This window comes from Dermacentor andersoni, chromosome 3 (genome assembly GCF_023375885.2).
Source record: "Dermacentor andersoni chromosome 3, qqDerAnde1_hic_scaffold, whole genome shotgun sequence".
Taxonomy (NCBI): Eukaryota; Metazoa; Arthropoda; class Arachnida; order Ixodida; family Ixodidae; genus Dermacentor; species Dermacentor andersoni.
Window position 1 is genome coordinate 185,183,219 of NC_092816.1, and position 11,388 is coordinate 185,194,606.

The window sequence follows — 11,388 nt, forward strand, 5'->3', positions numbered from 1 at the left end:
AACACTTCCATGGTGGCAAAAGACGCGCTAAGACGACCCGAATTTGAGGAAGGAGATCGTCCAAGTTGGAAATACAAGGAGATGCACGGCATGATTAGGTACTCGAGCGACAAGTCGAGTAGTAGCTCTTGCATTAGAGGAATTAAAAGGCATCCGGTGTCGATCAACGCACGTTAAGTTGGATTGCTTCTGTAAAGTCACTGTCAGATGCCCAATGCATTCACTTACGAGCCGTCTAAGATTTTCGTACTTGGTTGCGAGGGGATCTCTCGGGCGGGCTAAGGGCTGGGAATGCTTTTTCGGAAAGCGCTAGATTTAGGCGCAGTAGACACTCAAGACATTGCCTGTTTTCCCTCCAGCAAAGCCTGCAAAATATTTTTTTAAACCGAGCTTTCCTCTCGAGTGTTTTAGGTGTGGCGTTCACGTCTAGAGCCTGTCAGCAGAACCTCCCTAAAAATTGTTGCTTGTCACAAAAGATACGAGTTTCACTGCAGCGTTTAGCGCATCCTATGCAGCATCACGCCTCATAGAGTCAATCTCAGGGAACTTCCCTGGCGACATTTCAAACACGCAAAGCGTGAGACGCTATTTATCATGTGAGTGCCTCTCTTTAAGCAGAACGCACATGTTATGACATGAGGACCAAGTAAAACTGTCATTCCGAAAAAGCAAATATCCACTGAATTCGGAGTGGACGTCTCCAGGATAATCAGGGAGTTTAGGTTAGCCAGGGCTTACAATATTGCCCTGGAAGCCAGCGTGCATAACTGGGCGCCGTGGTATTTCTGTCAAGGTTGGATAAGGAAGTTGAGCTGTTACAAGGTACTGAGATAGCCACTTGTACATGTGAAAACCTGCGCCTGCGGATATCAAAGCCCTAAAGGCGCCAATACACTTCGACGTGACCCGGCGCGCGCGCTCGCGGTGGTTGCGCTACGTCACGCCAGATCGGCTACAACGCGTCAGGCGTAAATCCGTACAGTACAACGCCGCGCACCTGCCGCAGCTGGAGTAGCGCATGCGCAAAACACCGTGCCGATCCATGCCGCCTGTCGTGTAGCATCGAAACAAATCTTTTCGCGCACTTTCTCTGTCGGTAATGATTGCCACTGCGGACCGGACTGTTGCTCGGCGATGGCACGGACGCAGACACATTCCGCAAGACGAAACATTAAGCGGGAGACACACGGTACGATTCGGCATCCGATCCGACGTGCGGCGCCGCATGCTCCGGCATGCGCTATACGACGATTCGGGGCACACGATGCGTGCATCCGAAAGATTGAGCGATGCCTAAGCTCCGCCCAGATCCAGCCCCCAGCTTGACTTCATAGCCACGCCGAGAAGCGCAATATAACCAACTCTGCACAACACTGCTTCGCTTTACACGAACACTGCCAATAAAATCATGCCCCTGCAAGTGACAGGAGACTTCACGACGGCGCGTTCTCCACTGACGACTCCGCTAACAGCCAGCGATAGGGCCGGTAGGCCTAGCTAGGCAGACGGCGCTTACGATCCAACCCGAGCTCGTCGAAGAGCGCTTATGTTTGCTAAAACAATTAACACTGTACACTTAGGTCGCCTGTAATTATATACAATTGGTTTACTCGACGCAGTCGGTGCAAAGGGCAAACGTGCAAGCGAAGCGAGCAGCCTCGCTCAGACGGTCGGTGTGGGATGTCTGCCCGCGAAATGCTCTCGCGTCGCGGCTTCCGATCTCGCCAGTAGCTTAGTGCTAGTGTACGAGGCGCTGCTTTGCATAACAGGCACATGTTCGAGATAATTTTACTGAACTGGTGACTATTTCTGGTCGGAAACAAACTGCAGCAGGCAAGGAAAAAAAGAACACTGCGAGAAACCGGCCAGCCAGCGCCGCCTCAGTGGAGGGAACGTCGGAGAACGTCACATGCCAGCCCCGCTGACATTGGCTGCGGCCAGACGACGGTGCGGTTGCCGGACGCGTCGGAGATGAAAATCTGCCCGGTTTGGCCCACGCCGGACGTCCGATCCGGCGCTTGGGCACGGCAAAACACGTCGATTCCGGCTGCCGTTCCGGCGTGCTTCCATAGTTTCCATAGTTCAGGCACTCTTCGACTGAAACAGGGAAAACAAGACAAACTAACAGGCGCTGCGTGCATAGCATGTCCGCAGACGTATACACACACGTGCGTCGTAGCATTGACGCTCCTGTTGAGAGACCGGACTACATGCGTATCTGCTCCCACGCGTTGTTTTCCCGCTCCGCATCCCAGTAGTCCATTCTTTTGGTGTCCTAGACACAAGGGTGTTGCTGGACGCCGTCCAGACACTTTTCGATTTCGGAGCCGCACAGGTCAGGCACGCTTTCTTGCGAAGAGGCCATCTCGTTCTGGCTAAGCCTGCCAAGTAGCGAGTTTCTACCTCGACGAGAGAGGGCGCTAGGCGCTAACTTGCTCGGCGTGGTCGGCGCGAAATGAAGTCGGTTGCATTCGGCGCCGGACGACGCCCGAGCGCGCTGAATGCCGCCGGTCGCGTCGGCGCCAGATGCCGCCGGACTGTAGAGGGTCGTGTTTTCGCCAACGTAACGCCGCCATGACGAGCGCGCGCGCGTTACGTCGGAGTGTATTGCCTCCTTAAAAAGAGGTTTATGTTCCACATTATCAAAAGGAGCAGAGCAAGACAGGGAAAGGGTGCGAAGGTTAAAGAGTGTTAGAGAAGCTGGCCATTGTGTGCTGACGTAACGGTGTGGATGGAAGTATAGACTATATAGATTAGGAGACGAGAGCAAGTGAATTCGCAAGGACAAAAACAGAAATAAGCCTAATCTCGATACAGGGAACAGAAAGGCTCGCAGACTTTCTCAGTTCACATATCCTTAAGAAGCGCAAAAAAAGTCCAACGCTTTCTGAACTAAGGATGATCTGGACCAGTGTCCGAATAACCTCGCGTCCGACAGGGCACACTTGCCTACCTATTGCGAGAAATGCTTTAAACAAGGATTGAACTTTTCTTTGTATATTTTCATGAGACGGGGGTCAATGTGACAAAAACGACGTAGGCCACTGGGAGCAAGAAAACGACTATTGAAAGATTGTCTTTCCGCCTTGTAGAGAGTGTCGCAGCCCGCTGTAAATAGTTGGTAAATTTCTCTTAGCTTATTTCTTTGCCAGTGGCGTTTCGGTGGAGGTGCTGAGTACTGCGCAAGATGAAACTGCGCAGTGGACGTGTCGTGGCAAGTTCCACCAAGTCAACACATGGACACACTGCGTCAACCGACAAACCTGCGCTCACGCCGGTGATCTTCATCCAACCCTGCGACTCTGACTCACTTCGCGGCACTGGCAGTGTTGACATCGATGATTGGCTTGGGAATTAAGAGGGCGTCGCAACGAACAATCCGGGGGACCCCACAGTGTGACTCACCAATGTCGCTTTCTATGTCAACGTGTCGGTGGACGTCTGGTTTGACATTCACAAAACAGAAGTGACTAGCTGGGGTCTATACAAGGAGAAGCTTGATCACTGATTTGAAAACCAATTAGCCACCAGTGGGCCGCTTCTACAGATCTCTCTCGTCGCGCTCAATCTCTCTCGCAGTCGTACGTGTAATACATATTTGACGTTATCGCCCTTTGCCACCGAATTCATGCCAAAATAACCGAGGTGGACAAAGTCATGTATTGAAGACATTGCTTATGGTGCTATCAACTCGCTGGTCTTTAATGACTGCTCAACCGTTAAAGACAAGCAATTCAGGCGTTCTTAAGAACTGAATAGACGCCGCATCGCCCAAAAATTAATGCGGCGTCCCAACACTTCCTCTACATCGTCCTGCACGGATGTTCAGATACCAAACCAGCAAAACAGCACCGACAGCCTTGTCCGCATCGTGTGACGTGAAACTGAGGTGGTGTCACCAACTTCATATTTCGAGCGCCCTTCCGGTGATTCCGGACCAACAGTTTATTTAATTCAAGCCGCCGTTAGGGAAGAGCTGACTAACGTACGAATCTACCCGTGGCTCCCTTCATCACTCTCGGCTCAGATCTGTTCTTCCTCCCTGCAGCCGCTATCATAATCCATCGCAGTAGAAAACCCAGGAAGACACGCCCTTTTGTTTTCATTGTCATAACCCTATACATAATTTCCGCCACTGCCAATATCGCCCACCTTCTAGCGCTCGCTAATTTTTTTCACATTCGCTGCGACGACTACAGACCCCTGCAGTTTTCCGTTCACAACAGCTCACCGCTCCCAGACGCTCCTGCGCCAACCCTCAGCTCCAGTCGTTCACCTTTCCCGCGCAATCGCGGTATCCAGTTACCTATGCCCCACCGGCACTTGACGCCGCACCTCTCTAGACGCTCTTCCAAGATAAACTGAATATTGTAACTGCTGGAGGCGACGCTGCCTTGGGCGCCCGACCTGCAAATTCTCTTTTAACCTTTCTGACGCCCGATAACCTACTTGACGTGGAAGTGGATGGCATACTACTTACTGCCCTTATTGACACCGATGGACATATCTGTATCATGACCCTCTTCATCTCTCTCTCTCTGTTTGTATCATGAGCTGTGATCTCAGTGAATGGCTAAACAAAGTGCTAACACTTCGCGAGTCCCGCGTTGTGCGCGTCGCAGACGTGTCGTTTTCAAAGGAAGAACCTTGGCCAAAGAGAGCTTATTCTGGACTGGGTCGGGAACGTCAGGTGGACGCAGGAAGTCAAGTTCACCGAGACTGGCCGAGAAGTAGGTTACAGCGGAGTGGTGAGACAAGAAATCAAGTCGAAAGATTTCGTCATGAGGACAGTGCAGGAGAACATGTCACAAAATGAAAGTGTGACGACTATTGAGACATGTGCGGCGTAATATTCACCATCCTAGCAGCTCAGACGCAGAACCGAGTCCCATGCATTACAGCTATGGCTGCGAGGAAACCTTTACGATTCTAATTTAGAATGCCCTTGCTACAGTGCGCCTAGAAAAGCAACTCTCACGTGCATTATTAAAAAATATTCCTTTATGTCAATACACATACATACGTTCAGACTATGCGTCCCCATTCGGTTTCCTTCAAGTAGAGCACAAAAGTTGCGGATGCAGTTGCGGTAGTTCGTAAATCCAGATATTTGGGGGGTCAGAAAAATTGTTATTGACGACTTGTGCACAATGCGCCTAAGGGCGACGTTACCTGGATGTTTTCTAATTGAGCAAAGTAGTGGGATATGATTGTAACGATTGAAACCTTTTCGATACTTTCCTGGTTCTACTATATAGGAAGCATTCATGCAATTGCGCTATGTAAAATCATATGATGCATAGCTTTGGTGAGGTTCAGTGAAATGATAAACTGCCAAACTTTGTCATCGTTGCAGATCCGCGTGATTACGCCGCAGCTATGCGGATGGCCACAAACATCATGCTGGCTTGCAAGGACGATATCATCAGGATGAACATAAAGCCTACACGACTACACGTAAGTTATTTAGGACGCATATTTATACTTTAGGAGCTTGAAAATTAACGTCTAGGTAGGACGTATTTGTGATTGGGAATGATGTCCAAGTGTTATACCTTCGGAAGCTCAACCGAAATAGAAAAGTAGAGTGCAGAACAGGCAAGGACTCCGCGAACCAGTCCATTTGACCAGCCTGCTCTCGTTTTTTTATTAATCACTTTTCACGCATATTTGCCTGCTGCTTCAGTAGGATTTGGATTTTCAGCATATCTTACAGGCCCAGGTTGTGTCTTAAGGTAGATAAATGAGCGTGACGAGTGATTGAATTTTAACGAAGGTCCCCAGTGCAACAGCTGGATGTAGTAGCCTTTAGGCTATGTACACGGACATTCAACAAGCCAAAAACAATCTTACAACCCTTATTTTCTCCTCAAATCTTAATTCAATATGTAGGCGCCCAATACACATCATGAATCCCGTTTTTGAGCACGAAGCAGTGCATCCGCAGAGGTATATATTGATAAGCCTTTATTTTGTTCTGTAGACATAGCTATTTGCCCAACCATGGCCCAGCGCTAAGCCACTGATGCAGCATGTCGTACCGCCTCAGAGAGACCACGTAGGTGCCGGCGCGAGTGGTTTCGAAGTGCAAATGCGCATACGGATGCCAGCGGTGCGAAACTTAGTGGGACAGTCGCAACGTTTGAGCAAATGTCAAGTGTCCAGAATTCGATTAGTCGGGATGGCTAATGTCCCGAGTCTTACTTATCATTGTGATCTAAACTATGGGGACACTCCAGGTGGATTCGCGCGGTCGTCATCGGCGTCTACGTCACCGCGATACTCCATGCAAAAGCCCAAGTGCAATAACATCAGGGCCTGCGCACCGTATGTCGTGGGTGCGAGTGTAAGCATGCGAGGGTGAACCGGGAAGCAAGTGGGCCCAATTTCGCATGCACCAAGAAGCAAGGTGGGGAGAAAGCGCGCCAAATTCCGTCGCGCGCAAGGCATCAGGAGACGTTCTACACCAGCGGCGGCTAAACTGCGTAAGGGTAGCCAAAGTGACTAAGTTTCTCTACCAGAAAAGCGTTGAGACAAATGGAGGAGTTGGTCAAGAAATTAGGCAACCAAGTAGAGAGTAACTGAAAGTGCAATCAGATAAGCAGGAGTCATCAAAAAGTGAGTGAGAGAGACAGCAAATTGCATACATGCAACGGAAACAAATAGTCGATGAAAATTTTCAAGAATTGGAAGAAAAAAATTAGAAGAGAAAATCTGTACGATAGCACAAAGGGCAGTGCTTTTTCTAATTGAGGCTCGCGGTGGTTGCCTCGGGACAATAATAACAGAGCAACTATTCTTAACGAGTTGAGCCATGTGTAGGCTGCAGAAAAAATCCGGAGGCCACTCAGCGCATCTTAATGGAATGCGAAGGGATTCACGCAGTGAGAACAGCAGGCATGCTACACCTTCCAGAAGGGTTTGGATTTACAGCGGTCAGAGTCATCAACCGGTCAGAACTCGAAATAAGCAAGACATTTGGAGTATTGGTGCAAAAAAGAGAGATAATGTATTGAGACGATCGAATCCGTTACAGGCATAGGTAGCGGTACAAGGTATGTAGATAGTTTAGAAGAAGTGAAAAATAAAATGTAAAAATTTATACAAGAATATTAGAAGGAAAGCTTGTATTGCATAGTTAACTACCTGAAGCAGGCTAGGTTGCTATTTGTAAGTGCCCCGTTTAATAGGTGATACCACTAAGTAAAAATAATAATAATAATAGGTGGTGTAAGCCGCGGCTGAATGCGACCTTGCCCGGGCCTATTTTGAAAGCGTTTTGCGGTGGGGTTAGCCTAGTGGACGAGCGCTGATGGTTTCGTGTGCTCTATATTCAGCCGCATAGTTCACCTTCAAGCGAAAGGCAACACGAAGGGCTGCTCTCTTGCTGCTGCTGTCATTCTTCCTCACTTCTGTGATTTGGCAGCAAGCGGCCGTGGTCATTGAGTAAGATGTGTACATGTTTTTCGTCCTTAAATGAAACGTTAAATGAAAGTTTATAAGTTTATCCGGCCCATAAAACAACAATCCTGATTTGGTACAGCTGTCTAGCAATTTGCTATCGCAATCTATTCTTCATCTTTCGGCTGAAACTACGAGTTTTTTCGACTGGATAAGAATAATATGACCAGATTTATTTTTCATATTGCCCTGAGAGCTCGTTTGCAGCTGCTTTTCTTGTGTGTTTTGTCGCATTGTAATCAACATAAAAGCGGTTGTGTTTTTATCGTGGTTGTAGTTTTCTTGTAGACGCTAAGTGTCCACAGTACCTCTCTCCGTGTGGGTTGCCGTTTAGGCAACTGTACAGCACTTGTAAATAAAGACGCGGTAGACCGGAAAAGAAATTGCTCACCTTTCTTGAACGTGAATAGTGGTGTCTCGTGGCATTGCCAGTGTAGGTCATCGTTAGGTACTTCCCCCTGTGCAGCCAGGAATCAAACCTTCGAGCTTAGCGCTACAGCATAGCCAGGCTATGACACAGCGCAAGTGATTTGCAGATTTAGCGCGTAGCGGTTCCACTGGACGCATCCGCGGCCCACGTTAGGGACGGTGATAGCGCGCCGAAATCCCAGCACGGTGAGAGCAACGCCTTCGTGTCTTTTTTGTCACTAATTTCGGTTTCGCCGAGGCTCCAAAAGTGAAATAACAGCTCGCGTAGCCCTCTCCAGAGCTTGGTTATGATACCCTATCGTTCGGCTAGATGGTGCTTGTAGAAGACTGGCTTCTTACTGCTCGAATGCATTAGCCACCTGAATTTATTAACTAAATAGTAAATTACTCCAACTCCGTTTAGTAATAAAGTATCTGCAAAAAATGGTTATTTATAAGCTACCAGTTACTGCAACCCAACGGTAAAAATATACGTATTGCCTAACTATATTCCAATAATGAAAAGATTTCCTGACGCTAAAAAAAGCTGAAGGACATTTAAGCAGTTCTTTATGATTTCTGAATGTGAAACCATTAAGGCCCAATTGAACGCCATTGAGCCGTCCTTTGGGTTATGAATTCCTCGCGGGTAAGCGAGCGCCTTCAGACGTTTGGCCAACGGCAGAAGGGGGCTGCACTTCTATCCGTGGCGTCATGCTACCTTGCCGACCGTCTAAGGATCGAATGTCAGGCTGCCATATGCGAAGTAAGGACTCTGCCGTCACCTATTCTTCATGCCGGGCTTGACATGGGAAATACAGGTGGAAGTACCATGGCGTCGTGAAACAGAGGCACAGGCCTGCTATCTAGGAGGCGATGGCTTGGTGCATTTTGATTTGGCCTTACAGAGGCACAGTTCGAGCGTAAGCAGGAGCTTGCGCTCACAGGGAACGCGCGGATAATACAAGCTTCCAAGAGTGGGAGCGAGGGTGACGGGACGTCATGGCGATGTCTTCTCCCCTCACACAGTGCCTGGCGCAATAGCGATTAAGCAGGTGTACCCTTTCGTCCCCTCTGCTTCGTGGAGACGCGCGCGTTATGTGGTGTCGCAAGAAATGGAAATTTAGGTGCCGTTTCTTGCTTGTCCAGACGTCACACGCCAAAGTTTTTGCCGAATGAAACTTTTGATGCTTTCTCATCAAAAAAAGAAACAAGAAAGGGAGCGCCCGTATGACGACATACACGCTAAGTTTTTAGGTGTAAAAGCAAAAGGGCACCACCACCACTGCATTCCCATGGGAGCGAATGCAGAACAACATGCGCGCCATCTATTCAGCGTAGCCTAGGAGAAGGCACGTGTCCAAAATAGTCTAAATTCCAACAGTTAGACGCTTCTCATTTCGCCTCCGTCGCTTTCGGACCTCGAAATTCCATAATAAATGCGCATCGGTCATGCTTTTTAGGGAAGGTCGAAACGTACTGTCTCTTCGTGCACTACCTGCCACCACTATGAAACATTGTCACTGTGCCACTTTATTTCTTCTGCAGGACATGGACCAAGTGTGCCTATTAATCAGAGTTTGTTTCGCTTATAGCAGCTACACAAACGATGTGAGTAAGCCTCGTCGGCGATAGACATATGCGAAGTGCTGTACTTCCAAATGACCAATTCGCTGCTTCCAATTTCAGACACTTCACAATTTCAAACAATCTGTCGTGCGCTGCGCTGACAAGGTACTTCACATGGCTGAGCTCCTGAATTCGGTGAGCATCTAAATCGAGCATCCTACGTATCCCGGGGCAGAACCTTATAACAGTTCAGAAAGCGAATGGTTCACTTAGTGTTATGAAATTGGTCAGAATTGTGGCTGCGTCAGCGGCTGTCACAGACCGCGGGGTGCCACCGCAAATATGAACACTTCATGCATCTGTGAATCATGATGTGAATATGTGAACGAACCGAACCCGTCATTGACTATGCGCGGAACCGACGAAGACGTAGTTCATTTTGGTTTCGGTTGCTGTGGCAATGCGACAATGACCGTGCTCACTATAAGCGTGGCGCGCGGAAATTTGTACATAGCCGTGCCTCCATGATTACATCTTCGTTGTGATCAAGGAACCCGTACGGGGCCCGAAACGTATGTTCCTTATTTTTATTTTTTTATTTTATTCTTGGTGACCGCACGTTTTTTTGGCACCAGACATGGTGGGGCGCCTGGCAAAGGCATGAGTGCCGAGAGCCAGTAGGGCTCTGCTAATCCAGGTACAACGAAATTAGGAAGACCCACTAAGCTCCAGCAAAAGGCAGTCTCTCAGCAGAACAGGAATCACCCTTACTGGTGCATTAGGCTATTCACTCCCCGAAGACTCATTCAATCAACCAATGGCCCTCAGTCCCCAGCATCTGTGGAGCACCTGACCAAGGCGGCGGCCAGACCGGTAAGGCAGTAGAGGGTGCTATGAATTTCTCGACCAGGACAGGCCGCTAACAGATACAGACCCTAGCAGCATTTAACACCCGAACTCCCCTGAAGTGAAGCTAGCTTAGCCGCATTCTTTGAGGAGCTATCAGGTCTTGTTTGGGAGATCTTGGCTTTAGTGAGGTTGAAAGAACTGGTCAGGCTTATAGAGTGCTCACTAATGGCCAGGTCCTTTGCTATGGAAGACTTCCAGATAAGAAGCTCTACGGAGTGGGATTCCTAATCCATAAGGACATACGGGGCTCCATTGAGGAATTCAAGAGCATTGGGGAGGGTAGCAGTATGGTATGGCAAAACATTATTCTGGTCCTTTGAAACGCACGTCAGCACGTAGCGCGCCACTCCAACGTTGGTACAGAAAGACCGAGGATCTCTGCTGCGTCGCGCGCAGCAATCGTAATAAAACTAGTAAGAAATGTAGAATAAAGGAAGTAAAGCCTACGCTCCAACCTCTAGTCATGATGATGATGAAATAGATCAGTTTTTTGAAGCTGTTTAATTAACGATGAAACAAATGCAAACACAGTATACTGCAGTGATGGGCAACTGCAATACATAAGGTTGGGGGGGAGGCAGGATGGTGAACAAGTCTATTCGGCAACTACGCCGTCATTGCAGGAATGCTAGAGAAGGGATGCCGGTAGAATTCGCGGAAAAAAACAAGCTGCAAATATTGAATACCTTCTTCAGGAAGTGTAGCAGCAAAGATGACTTGGGAAAGCCCTAATTATGAAAAAAGAAATAAAATAAATTTCGTACTATTTTGCGGATCCGAGCATAGTGCAAGATGGAGGAGTGTTCGGTAGGGTAAAGGATAGTGATCATAGGTTTATGAGGTCTAGGATTCAGCACCATTTGAAGAGAAAAATTGTAAAATATGTCAATAAGGAGCCGACTAACCTAGACGCATTGAGGATAAAAGCAGACCCAATCAGGCCGGCACTTACAGATAAACGTGCAACGATCAAGCAGAGAAATGAAGATGACGTAGGGTAATGAATAAAACCGTAACTAGGCTAGCTTCAGAAGCAGCATT

At 48.3% G+C, this 11,388-nt stretch overlaps 1 long non-coding RNA gene across 1 annotated transcript; it reads left to right on the plus strand.

Annotated features, from left to right (window-relative positions):
- The first annotated feature begins 5,361 nt into the window (after positions 1-5,361).
- Positions 5,362-9,634, plus strand: LOC129382947 (uncharacterized). Its single transcript, XR_008610918.1, has 3 exons — positions 5,362-5,457; positions 9,418-9,480; positions 9,559-9,634. It is a non-coding gene; the product is annotated as an uncharacterized lncRNA (long non-coding RNA).
- The last annotated feature ends 1,754 nt before the right edge of the window (positions 9,635-11,388 follow it).